We start from the raw sequence: 5,573 nt of genomic DNA, 5'->3' as shown, positions 1-5,573 counted from the left end.
TTTTATCTTTCCACCAGACTGTGAGCTGTCTAAAAAAAGAAAAAAAATCAATGTACACTTTCTTTGTATGTCCTCTCTGATGGACATACAATAAGTGCCCCATCTGCTCTAATGAAGGTCCTTGCCTGACAACTTACCGTGAATCCCGGCTCTGGGCTAAACCTGAGGGCAAAAAATAGTGGGCAGAGGTAGAAGGGAAGTGGAACGTGTTCTACCCATAAGTGTCATCTCCTGCAGACCCACTCCTGAACTCTGCTCAGCTTCTGGTAAAGACATCAGACTAGCGTCAGTCACCTGAGTTCCCCAGTTGAGCAAGTGTTTGGATTAGGACCCAAACATGTTCCTTCTTGGCTTCTGATCTAATGTGGCCCAAGAAGTGTTCTAAATCACTTATCTTCAAGCTTGCCCAGAAAGTTGATTTTTTGGGGGGGCTGTGCAGGGAATGGAACCCAGCTGCCTTCCACAGGGTAGGGAAGCATTGCTACTACACCCAGACAAGTTCTCTTTAGTTGTAAGCCATCCTTTGATTAGTGCCACTGCTGGACATAAAGAGCCATCTGGATCTAACCTGTGGTTAGATTGCTGGTTAGGTTTCTCGTGGTATGGATGTCCCCAAGTGTTGTCACAGGTGTTGGCCAAGACTGGCAGTTGCTTCCTTCTCAGACAAGGTAGGAAAGTATGTGTTCTCAAAAAGAAGGGTTTTGTTATAAAGAATGCAATTCATGAGCAGAAAACCATCTGAGTGCCATCTCCTAGACACCTAGAATGTGCCTCTGCATATTCCTGTAGCCCTCATAAGAACCCGGGGTGTGGGTGCCATGACCGTCTCCATCCCTCAGATAAGGAATTGAGACCCAGGTTACACCTTTGTCCAAGGTCAAACAGCTGAAACTAGAGCATAGGGATGCCAGACACATCTGCACGATTAAAGCCATAGACGTTTGTTCCCCTGGCCACACTGCCCCATGGGAAATGTTCCCAATAAAACCAGAAGTTGGAAAGGAAGCTGTTTAGGGCCTACTCCAAATGGTTGCTCTACTGAGTGACTCAAATGCCTCATGCTAGTCTGGCCAGAAGCTGAGCAGAGTCAGGAAACGTATAAGGAGGAAGCGGTGCCTAATAGGCAGGATGTGTTCTGCTTCCCCCTCAGTGCTGCCTGGGCTGCATCAAGCCCAGCCTGGGCTCCAGGCTTTCTGCTCCATGCGGTACTCTAAAACAAGGGACTGGACCAAGTACTCCTGCTTCAGCACTTTTCCAGCACGCAAGGGAGACCAGATCCAATGGTGAGCAGACCACTGGTGAGTCTTTTACCACTACAGTAATCATAGCTGGCTGAAGATACTCACTAGGTTGTGAAGGACTGACTATTGTGGTCAGCCCAAAAGGAATGCAGGTCAGCAGGGCCACTTACTGTCTGTTTCTCTTCAGTGGCCTCACTGTGGAAGTTACTGCCTTGTGGTTGCTGGATCACACAACATGGAGGAGAGTCTGACAAACTCTCCAGGCTTTGGAGAAAATAGCAAAGGCTTGTCACACATTTGACAAATGAAAATCAAAGCTAATGTCCCATTTCAGTATGAGCTTGCTGAGCATGCAGTATTCCTTCAATCCATGAAAAATCCTCAGGCCTCTCAGTCAGCTTCCCAGCCTGCAAGCACTAGGAACATAAATTTTAGTCGTCACCTGTGCAGAAAATAATCCTGAAAAAAAATGTGCTACCCACCCCCAGATGTCATAGAAATTATCCCAAGGCAAATATAAATTCTGAGACCACTGCTATCTCTGCTTCCTTCCACCAGGATGTTAAACAAAAATTTTTTGATAGCCACGGGATGATTGCTTGGTGGAAAGCCTGGTATAATCACCATTCCCTTTGAACCATTTACTTCTAGGGAGCCAAGCTAAGCTCATCTCAGCAGGCCACACCCGAGCAGGATCAGGGGCTATGAGTGAAATAGAATTCACTTCTGGCCACCCTGGGTGAAAGATATCACACAAAATCTGGCTTGGCCCTTGGAGAATGTACACAAGCGCGCGAGCAACAGAACATCAGCTATCTGACTGATTTTACACTAGAAAACTTGAGGCAACCAGTGATGTAGGATTCTCCCCATGTTATGAATGAGGCTAGAGAAGTTAAGGCACTTACCCTTGGCTGAGCCAGTAACATAGATTTGGATAAACATGATTTGAAGTTGTGCTCCCAATTACTGCACTAAACCCTCCCATCAGACTGGAAAGGTTACTACTCAGCCTGGAGAGTCACACTAGCAATGTGCTCAAAAGATTAATCATAAATGCCAATGCAAAAGGAACACGAATTTGCCTTGTAAAGGTTGAGGGAAAAGCACCAATTTAACTGCCAGAACAAAGAGCTGGTCCCAGGTGTGTGGCTGTGTGTAGGCAAGGCAGCCTCTGCAAGCACTGTTCCTCTTCCTGTAAAAGTGTCACCATGGCACTCACTTGTCCTTCTAGTTTCCAGTCTGGATGCTATAATGCTGGGATGTACAAACAAATGAAATGTTCCTTTACAAATGGAGGTGGACATTTTACTCTGAGCAGTGGTGAACACTGGAAACACTTGATTACATTTGAGAGCAAGAAGTCCTGTCATAGAGGATACGGGATTTGGGGCCACACCAGAACCTTTTGAAGATGTCCTACACAAGGTTGACCTCCGTCAAACCTGGCCATTACTCTTAATTTGGTCTCTCCCAGAAGCCCTTCTGTTATCCAACCAGCTTCTTTCTTCTCCTCTTCCTCTGAAAATCCATTTTGCTAAGAGTACTGCTTCCAAAATGTGGCCCACGGGTCACCTACATCTAAATGCTTCAACTGTTAAAATGAAGATTCCTGGGCTTTACACCAAATTGACTGAAGCAGAAATTCTGATTTCTGGAGCCCCAAAAATATCCCATAAAAAAAGGCCAGGCATGCTGGTACATTACAATCCCAGCTACTCAGGAGGTGGAGGCAGGAGAATCTCTAGTTCAAGGCCAGCCCAGGCAAAGTTAGTGAGGCCTTATATCAAAAACAAAATACAAACAAAAGGTCTGGGCCATGGTTCAAGTGGTAGAGCCTCGCCTACCATGGAACCTGGAGTGGGAGGTTCCAGATGGTTCTGCAGCACGTTTACATGTGTGAGCCCCGCATTAGGTGGAAGTGACAGATTAAGTCCTCCCATCAGTCTTTACACTGTGCTGGAGTAACAGTGTTTATGATGAAAGCTTGCAATTAGCTGGGAAAAGAATGTGACAAGACCTGTAGAGCCCAGGATCCTCTTAAAATCTTTCTACTCAGGCAGGTTTCCCCACCTCTCCAGGCCTTGGTGCTCTCAGGTAAACATCAGAATACACCCGTATTCCACACTTCATTCTTACAGGTATGGGGAAAGAGTTGAGTCATTTGAATTTTAAGTATGTGATTAAAGACTATTATTTCTTTCTTTTTTTTTTTTTTTTTTTTTTTTGCAGTACCAGGGCTTGAACTCAAGGCCTACACCTGAGCCACTCCACCAGCCCTTTTTGGGTTAGGTATTTTTGAGATAAGGTCTTGCAAACTATTTGCTTGGGCTGGCTTCAAACCTCGATCCTCCTGATCTCTGCCTCCTGAGTAGCTAGGATTGCAGGTGTGAACCACCAGCACCCAGCAAAGACTATTATTTCTTGGTACCCAAATATGCAAGAGTCAAAGTGTTAAATTCCACTTGGTTTGAGGTTTTTTGTTTGTTTTTAGTGGTGGTATTAGGGTTTGAACTCAGGGCCTTCCACTCGCTAGACTAGAACACCACCACTTGAGCTACCTCCAATCTTTTTTGCTTTAGCTATTTTTCAGATAAGGTCTTGCATTTTTGTCCAGTTTGGCCTGAGACCGCAGTCCTCCTACCCGAACCTCCCACATTCTGGATCTTTTGTTGAAATGGGGTCTCACTAACTTTTGGCTGGAGATCCTTCTGATCGCCGTGCCTCCTGAGTAGCTGGGATTATAGGCACAAGCTACCATGTTCAGCTTAAAGTCAACATTTTTGTTGAAATTGTCATGTTGAATTTTGTAGACATTTAAGAAAATATTAAATTTTTTCTTCTTTCATATTCTGAGGCTCAAAATTTATTTTTTCAGGCTGGAGGTATAGCTCAAGTGGTAGTGGCCTGCCTAGCAAGCCCAAGGCCCAGAGTTCAACCCCAGTACCACAAAAATGTTTCTTTTCAGGTCCCAAATGGAGGCCCATGAAAAGCTGGCAGGCCATCTGTGCTGTGCACATTGTGTCTTTTGGATGACATAGTGTGTCTTTTGGTCTGGCCACCATAGCTGCCCAGGGTAAGAAAGTAGCCATTCCCTAGGGAAATGGTGAATGCAGTGTTATAAGATTTATATTACTGCTATGGCAGTTTTCTGATGTCCCCATTGACTTTACAGTGATGTTACTGTTTCCTTTGAATCTCCTGGCCTGAACAAGAATATTTAAACACAAATTCTAGAAAATGATTTACTGGTCTTTTTTACGCATTTAAAGACCCTACCTTTTTATGTTGTGGTTTTCAACATTGTTCTTACTAAAATCTGACTTACAATTGTCTTAGAGATTTCTGGGAATTTAGAAAGAAAAACAACAAATGTGTTTGGTCAAGGTGGAATGTGGTTTACATCTTGCCTTCTCTTAAGTTTATGTAATTACTCTGTGCATGGCAGTTTTAAGTCTTTTACAGATACTTATACCCTAATCTTCACAAAAGCTCTAGGTTATAGACTTTATTAACAGCATTTTATAGTTGTGAAATAAAAACACAAAGATATTAAATGCCTTATACACTGAGGAGGCAGTTTGTTCTCTAGTGCAAACTCATCATTACAGGAGCGGGCTCTAAGCTTCCATTAGGCCAACTCTTAGGTAACCTCTAGATTGCATCACTTTGCAAGTGATGCAAGAAGCATGCTGAATTGTTCTTTTTAATTCGTAGTCTAGGATGTCATGCTTCTTGCTCCCAGGACAAATGTATGTCCCTGCAGGAATCCTTACTCATGTTTTGGTTCTCTGAGCCCAGACAACACCCAGCAGAGTGGACCTGCAGTATTTGCCAGGTCCAGTTAAATGTCTCTCCCCAGGCTACACAGCATAGGTGGATCTCTCAAGTTCTTCGACCCTACTTTCTGAATCAGTTTTAAAAGTTTAACAGCTAACGAGAACTAACCAGAATACAACTTAAACTGATGCTTTCTTTTTCAATCCAGGGAAATTGGTATCTCTTTGGAAATTTAGGGGGTTTTATTTTGTCCCATTTAGATGAACTCAGACTTAGGCAGGGGTTGTACTTGTTTTCTTTATTTAAACCATAGTTAATGCATAGTTTAGCCCTGCATGCCTCTACGTCTGGTGATTTAAAAACAAAACAAAACAAAACAAAACTTTCTCCAGATAGAAAGATATACACAATGTATGGTTGGTTGGAAAGGGGTCAATACATCTAAACAGATTTGCTCTTGGTAATCAAATTGAAATGGTTAATAGGTTTATGTGACTCTTAAGCCAACTTAAACATCTCCTACAATGGAATGAAGGTGTCTCCAGGGCTGTG

Source organism: Castor canadensis, chromosome 15 (genome assembly GCF_047511655.1).
Source record: "Castor canadensis chromosome 15, mCasCan1.hap1v2, whole genome shotgun sequence".
Classification (NCBI taxonomy): Eukaryota; Metazoa; Chordata; class Mammalia; order Rodentia; family Castoridae; genus Castor; species Castor canadensis.
The sequence above is the reverse complement of the archived record's forward strand: the minus strand, read 5'-3'. Positions refer to the sequence as shown.